An 8,386-nucleotide genomic window follows, 5' to 3' on the forward strand; every position below is an offset into this window, starting at 1 on the left:
CTCGAAAACCTTGTTATGTTGAATTTTTTTCGTAATGTAAAATAAATTTTTTCTGAAAAAGCATAATGTATGTTAATTGTGAACCAATTCTTTTTCATTTAATGCATAATTTTTGTCTTACTCTTAAGCGGAAAATTATCATTGTGGTATTTAGATATATAGTCAGCTATCATTAAATACATATTTATTCGTAGTTATTCTTATGTTTCAAGACTCCACTTTTTGAAATAATATTTCAGAATATGTTTTTCTGCTTTTTAAAACATTATTATGTCATTTATATAAGAACGATTAAAAAGTGGTTGTACAAAACTGAATTTTTTTATGAAGTTCATGTCTGTTTATTTGGTTGAAGTTATTTTTAAATAAAATATCATACGATATCTAAAATAAAAAAATTACATTGATAATATAAATCATTTTATTGTTAATTCAAATAAAAAATAGACTGCTCTTATTTAATCACCCTTTCATTTTTATTTTTACTACGCTTTTTTAAAACATTTTATCAATTGCTGTACATTCTGCTGGATGGTTACCACTCGCTCTAAATTTACTTACAGGTAAGCTTACTCAGTGTGCTCTTTTTATTGCATAATGATGGAATGCCTAACTTCCCTTATTATATCTAATTACATATCAAGAAAGTAAACAACACTACCGTTCATTCGATTTGTGTTTTAATAAGTCATTTAATGGCGCCGTTTTAAATTTGAATTTCATTTCGGCAAATTCTTTACGTGATTACTCCAGCTTAAAGGCATATAAACTGCAATTACTGTCATAATTCTTATGAACAAAAAAATCTAAGTGTCTTGTTTCCTTCATCTACTAATATATCTGCGAGCAAAACATCAGTTGTATCATCACAATATATTTTTTTTTTATCAAACTTACATGATTGAGCTGTCTGTCCTATTTCCATTTAAAAATTTAAACTGGACTCTTATATTTTTTTTCGACATTATTTATTTATTTATCCAATAAACATTGGCGCCAGACTATATCCGGACATTACACCTTAAGGAGATTAAGAAATCTTCTGGTATTTGTAATATTTATTTTTTTTTCGTTATTCAATATTATTTCCTTTCCTCAGTAGAGGGTGATAAAATAAGGGCTATATATTTTTTGTATATTCATATATTTTAATACTAGGAAGCTTCGCCCCCTACTCGCTGGCGCTCGCCAACCCCCGGAACTGCTTTCGCAGTTCATTTCGGATTGCTTCGCAATCCAATGCTCGCTCATTGGATACGTTCTTAACGTCTAGCTTTTGTATACTTTTTTGAATACTGAAGTTCCGAAAACTTTTCACTGTAGAAAATTCTAAACCTGTACATTTCAATATTAATTTGAAATTGCAATTGTTAATTTGGGCATTTGGCGATACAACACTTATAGAATTGAAGGATTTGTTACGTCAAGCGCTCAGGTATCATAATTTTGATCTAGTTGCGCTTCTATGTCATTTTGTTTTATGTTGCTAAGTTAACTTTCAAAAAATTCTGTGGCTGGCAACAGCATTTTTATTTTTTAAGTTGTTTATTTTTATTTTTTTTAGAATTCGTTCTTTTCTTAGCGAAATGTTTTTTAACCTAACAGAATTTTTTGCCGACTGTTTCCTCTATAAATGAAGAAAATAAAGTAAATATTTAGGTGTTGTGAAAAGAATCTTATTTAGTTGTACAAAGTACTTCAGAAAAGCGCTTTTGACAAAATACTAAAATAGAGATCTACTACTCACTTCTGCCTAACTTAATAGTATGAGATTATCGCAGCTGAATAGAACAACCTGATAATGCTCACTCTGGTTATTGTTTCCGTTTTTAAAAGCGCTATATGTTAAGCCACCTCATCTAGATTTGCCATGTGACATTTTTAGCAGCAATCATTGGTCGATTTTCTAACGTTGCCATTCGGGGAGTTGTAACGAGGCTTTTTTTTGGTGCCGTGTAAGAGAAATATATATATAGATATTTATATATATATATTTATATACAAGTATATTTATATATATATTTATATATTTTTATAAGTTTTTATATATTTTTATGCTTTTTTAATCTAAAAAATAGAGAGTCTCGCTCTCTCTCTCCCTGTCTTTTTTTCTCACATTTATCTCTCCTATAAATCTTAAAACTTTTGCCATTTTTGAGAGAAAAGTTTTGAGGGCCATCCTTGGTGGGATAAAAATAAATAATTCCTGGAGAAGACGATATAAGACTGAACTGTACAAAATCTACAGAGAGCCAGATATTGTGAAATTCATAAAGATAAATCGAATGAACTGGGCAGCTCACATTTTCAGAAGGAATGATGACTCAAATTTAAAGAAAATCCTATTACACAAACCCCTAACGAACAGGAAAAGAGGTAGACCCAGGCTGAGAAGGCTGGATTTAGTTGAGACTGATTTCCTTACTCTAAAGGAGAAAAACTGGCGAACAAGTGTCAAAAGTAGAGAGAAGTGGATTCGATTTCAAAGGAAGGCACTGGCCCACCCTGGACTGTCTAGTCAGATATGATGATGATAAATCTTAAAACTCAATAACCGTTTGCGCTAGCGTCCTGAAATTTAGACAGAGGGTAAAAGAGGTAATTTTTAGCCCTCTCTCCTAAAATTCGTTTAAATATTTTAATTCGATCATTCGGGAGAGATATTTGAAAAAGAGGATAGTCAGATTAATTTAGTATTAGCCATTGTTTTGAATTAAACTTGACGGTTCTATTTCTCTTCTTCTTTTTAATATTTAAAAAGCAACATCATTGATGTTTGTTAGCCTATAGCTCACGTTATTTAACAATAGAATTTATTGCACGTTTTTTGATAATTAATTAATTATCATTTGTTAGATCAGATAAACTTATTAATCAATGTGAACGTGGTGGCATGCCCGGGCTACATCTGTAAATTAGTATTCCTAAAGTTTTCTGAAAGCATATGCTTAGTTCGTAATTGAATAACGTAACCATATTGAATAAAAAGAAATAGGTTATGCACTGAAAGGAATATAGAATAATGGAGAAATAGTACTAATTTTTTTGAGAAAAACATTAAAAAAAATCGTCATACTATAGTTGACGCCAATAATGGTTAACTTATTTTGGTAATAGGTACTGAACGAATTAAAAAATTAAGCTACAGACTAAACAGCAAAATTATCGGGGAAATGGCAGCAGCTCGTTCAGGTGAAATGTATAAAATCGCCATATTATTATTGACGCAATAATGATGCTTTTATAAATTTGGTAATAGGGCACTACTTGTAGTTCAATGGGTAGCAAATATTCTAATATACACCGCTAGAAATTTCTCGGAAGAAATGGTTAAATAACAATTGATTGCATCGCTACTTTACCATATTTAATCAAGACAGTCAAATAACCATAAATGAAATGGTAATCAAAATGTTAAGTTTGAGAAAAACTGTTTATTTACTGCTTTCACCTAATACGGTTAAACAACCAGAATTTTATCGCGCCAACTAGAACCACCTAATGAAACTACTTAGTTCTTCGCTCCTGCGTACATTTCATAGCCGAGCGGGCTCATCTGTCAATCTCATGACCATCAGAACTGGAGTTCGAGTCCTAGTGTTGACACTACAGTATTTTCTCCATTCCGTTCAACACGTGTAGAATTACCAGTGTCCGGCACTCTCCAATGACCATTAACTTATGAAAAGTCGAGCTTCTATGTCTAGTTAAAAAATTATTACGTTTTTAAAAAATTCTAGTCGTAAATGGTTAAAAAAAACCTAAAGTCTTGTATTCATGGTTTTATAACGATATTTTTGTAAATGGTTATAATACCATAAAGGAAAAAAAATTTCTTTTCCGTAAACTTTACAGTTAATCGGATGGACAGACAGCTGCCAGTTATATTACCGTAATTTTAGAAGGAAAATTTTAACAGTGTACGTACAATGTATTGTATTAAAACTACATCAATACTGCGCAGTTTTATAATAGATACTGTGGAAAGAGAATTTTTAATCACAGTAAAAAATTGCTTGATTGGGGTAAATTTTGACTATCATGAGCTGGCTTTGAGCAGCAATATCAGGCCAAATGATACTGAATCCAAATAATCCTTATTTTGATAGGATGAACTAGTTAAATCGTGCTTGCTCAATATAGTACCGTGAGCTGTGGTAGCTCAGAGGATAGAGTGCTCGTCTTCCAATTGGGTAACCCGGGTTCAAATCCCAGTGGTGGTTCGTCGAAACGAATTCCGCACCCGGCTCACACCGAATACTGTACTGACGTAAAATATCCTCAATGGTAGACAGATCATGGGTAGAAGTCCCCTTGCTGTCAGGCTAACGAAGAGGGGATTTCGTGTTTTTTCTTTCCATATAACGGAAATGCGGGTTTGTTTCGAGAAGGAAAATTTCTCCCAATACTTCGGTCCAGTATTTCCCTTGTTTTTTGAATTGGATTCAAAATTACAAGGCTACGGAGTTGAACGATGATAGTCATAAACTCAAATGTGGCTCACCTATTTAACGATGGTTATGAAATAAAATTACGAAGGGTTGTAGAAAAATGCGCCCACTTTTCCTCCCCACTTAATGCTAATGCAGATTAGTTCCATTAAAAAAAATCCTCCACGAATGCAACTTTCTCCCAATACTTGATAGTCGAGTTCCCTTGTCCTCTGGATTGGGTTCAAAATTGCAAGTCTACGGAGTTGAACATTGGTAGTTCTAAACTCATAATTGCGCTGGCTGTTCAACGACTGTTATAAAATAAAAAATATATGCAAATATAGAGCCGTGAGGGTTCAGGGGATAGAGCGTTCCCCTTCCAATGTGGTGAACCGGTATTGGAATCCCAGCGATGGCTGGTTGATACCACTTCCGCACCCGGCTCGTACCGACCAAAGTGCTGATATAAAGTATCATCAGTGGTAGACTGATCATGGGTTAGAGTTCTCTGGCTGTCAGGCTAACCGTGAGAGATTTTGGGGTTTTTCCCCCTCCGTGTAACGCAAATGCTGGTTAGTTCCATTAAAAAGTCCTCCACGCAGGCAATTTATCCCCAATACTTGATCTAGGAGTTTACTTGTCTTCTGGATTGGGTTCCAAATTTCAAGGCTACGGAGTTGAATATTAGTTTTCATCAGCTTGAAATTGGGCCGGCTGTTTAACGATGGTTATAAAATAAAATAAAATATATTTATTTATAAGTGAATGTACTTAAAACGGACCAACAGTTTTTTATAAACAAAAAGTGTGCCCTACATAGGTGCATCGAATATGACTATCGTGACTATTATATAAATCGACAATAATTGAATAAGTTATTGTGAATGACGCTAAATTTAATTTGGTTAACAAAAAAAAAATTATAATTGTAAAAGTAATATCAATTAGATAAATTGAAAAAATATCGCGATATATTTTTGACAATGGATCGCGATATTAAAATTTGTGCTTATTAGTCGTGGGTGTTAATGTTTATGTGGGTCATACCTCGAAAAAGCAGTCGCCTGCACATGCTCCTTATAACCGATAAGTAGAAGATGAGGGATAGCCTGGTTGGCAGGGAGCTGGATTCACGTTCGTGAGAATGAGAGTTCAAATCCAGTCAACAGAAGACACCTCGTGTAGCAAATGGTGACTGGCACACGTTAAATCTATCGGATCACAAAGTCCACCATGTTCTCATAACAAATTATACCTCTGAGGAAGGTTAATGGTTCCATGCGGTTTAGGTCAAAATTACTATCTGTGGATGAATGAATGGATATATCAATGGGTCCGCCCTATAAACGGGTGTGACGTATGGGTGAGGCAGAAGTCTAATTCTTGACCATAGATGGCGAAACTGGAAAACAAGAACAATCGCAGCGCTTGCCTTGATAGCGTACGACAACAACAGAAGATGAGTTGTTGGGTCCCAACAGTGGATAGATGCCCCAAAAGTGCATAAATTATGCATTTGAGTACACACGTCTAAGACTTAGATCAATTAAGTATCAACTCCTAGGTCTCAATGTCAAGGGAAAAAAGTTTTCAGTAGCGAAATTCTTTTGTTTAAGCTTCAAAAAGTTAAATATGGCTGGTTGGTTAGCTCAACTTCATTTTAATTGCCAATTAAACGTGTCAAATGATAATGTTAAGACTGATCTTAACAACGTAAATACATATTACCTTGATTATGCTGTCTTTTAATTCTAAAACAGCGCCATTAAGCTAAATTAGTTTCTTTTTGAAGTTCATTTTTTTTGCTTTGAAATTACTGTTTCAGAAATTATTGGTTGCTTAAAAATAACTCAAATTTTTACTGTCTTAGATCAGCGTATTCTTTCAAATTAAAGAAATTAATAACAATTAAATTTCGTTTTGTTTTTTCGAAAAACCCTTTGCAAATGAATTCATTGTCACACATGATTAATAATTGAAAATTAGTGCACAATTTTATTTGGACTAAGTTACTAATTTGATTTATTATCCATGAAAGATATGCCACTGACATTCTTAGCATATTTGATTTTTCAATGTCAGCAAATGTAGTATATTTTAATTAAAAATTCACCACGATGCCATGCGAACATTTAAGAGAAAAGAATTAAAGTCATTCTCTCTTGCGTAATATTTCTTTTTCTTTCCAATGTCCACCTGGAGAATGACCAAGGTCATACAGGCATCTAAAGGGCAGATTTGTTGACCACTCTTTCAGGGCACCATATTAGGTGGGCCAACGTTGCTCCCACAGTAAGGACAGATAGTACATAGAATGAAAGAACATTCATGCCTTGCCCGGGATTCGAACCCAGAACCTTTTTGACGCAAGGCCAGTTCCCTGAGCGCTACACAGTCCGGTCGGCCTCTTGAGTAATCTGAATTTATTATGCTTACAAATTGTCCTGAATTTCATCTGTATGATTTAATCTCGAAATACTTGAAATTCGAATTACTTAAAAAGGCGGAGCAGGGGGCTAGTAATACGAAAAATTGGAATTATTATAGTTTCGTTAACTGTGTTGTTCTTTCAGCAAATAATTGTCTTTCAGTTTTGTGCATGACTAAAGTGTCATTTAGTACTGATTTATTGATGATTTACTTTTTTTTAATTCCGTGAATAGCGAATGGGAATTCAGCTATTTGGAAGTAGAATCGCAGCTATTTGTTTTATCACTTATTTTTATATTATCATGATATATTTTTATTTTTAATATCAGTATATGGTATTTTATATTAGCATGACATATTTTAGTATTTAATATCAGTATATTATTTATGAGAAAAATGGCTCGACAACATTTTTCATTCTAATCTTTTTGCTATAAGCGCAGAAATAGAATTTCAGAAACTAATAGAACAAAATTTATTTTTGGGAAAAAAATGCTTCTGGAACAAATTTTTTAGACCCATATCATAGTTTGTTTACGGATTTTTAAGACAGTATTTATAAATGAAATCCTTAGTCATTATCCATATACAGTTGCTCATATATTCTTGATCATCATCCATATTAATACCTTCGTGACTTGCAGTAGTTCTGTGATTGGATGTTTTGGAATGAATCTTTCTTTATCGTCAATGTTGGTGGATTAAAATTTTTATGAAACAAATTTCAATTTTTGAATAGTAAAACAGATGGGACACAATTTCAAACATTTTGAGAGATCACCTTAGGCCGAAATAACCAATCTTAATACAAAAATCAGTTCTTTTTCTTTTGGCTAAACTCTTTTAGTTCCCCCCCTTTTTAAACAGATCTAAAAAATAAATTGCTATTTTCGTATTTGAAAACATCACACCAAAATATGGCCAAAATCAGATTTAAAAAAAATCTCTTCGATAATTGTGCATTTCTTTAGAGGCTGAGCAACTTAAGAACCACTCTAATTCTTGCAATTTATGTACCAGCAAATAGAGAAAAATTGTTTACGAACGTGAAATCAGCATTCTAAATGTAGTCAAAATAAATATAAAAATTATAGGTCTTAAATCATACATCATCAATCTGTGTAATAAAACAGTCATTTTTACAGATTTTAGATAAATTTTTAAGAAATGCTATCCTTTTTTCTTTACTGCTCTAAACTTGCGAAGGAATATATATTGCATGCGTTTTTATGGTTAACTTTAAAAATTGATTGTAATACGAGGTTAAGTCTTTAGTTTTGTTTAAAATTAAAGGAATTTTTAATTAATTTGCAAAAAAAGTGCATTTTTTTGAAAAAAGGAGACCTTTGCACCAAATAATAAGTGCAAAACAATAATAAAGAATTTTTTCCACATTTTTTCCTTTTTCAGATTATAACTTCCTAACTTTACATAATAATAATTATACCATTACCTAACTACATTCTTTGCGTTCTCTGTTTAAGAAACCTTTGCCTACTTTCAAGTGCAATTTTCTGCAAACA

Source organism: Parasteatoda tepidariorum, chromosome 2 (genome assembly GCF_982258835.1).
Source record: "Parasteatoda tepidariorum strain Cologne lab strain chromosome 2, Ptep-v5.0, whole genome shotgun sequence".
Lineage (NCBI taxonomy): Eukaryota > Metazoa > Arthropoda > Arachnida > Araneae > Theridiidae > Parasteatoda > Parasteatoda tepidariorum.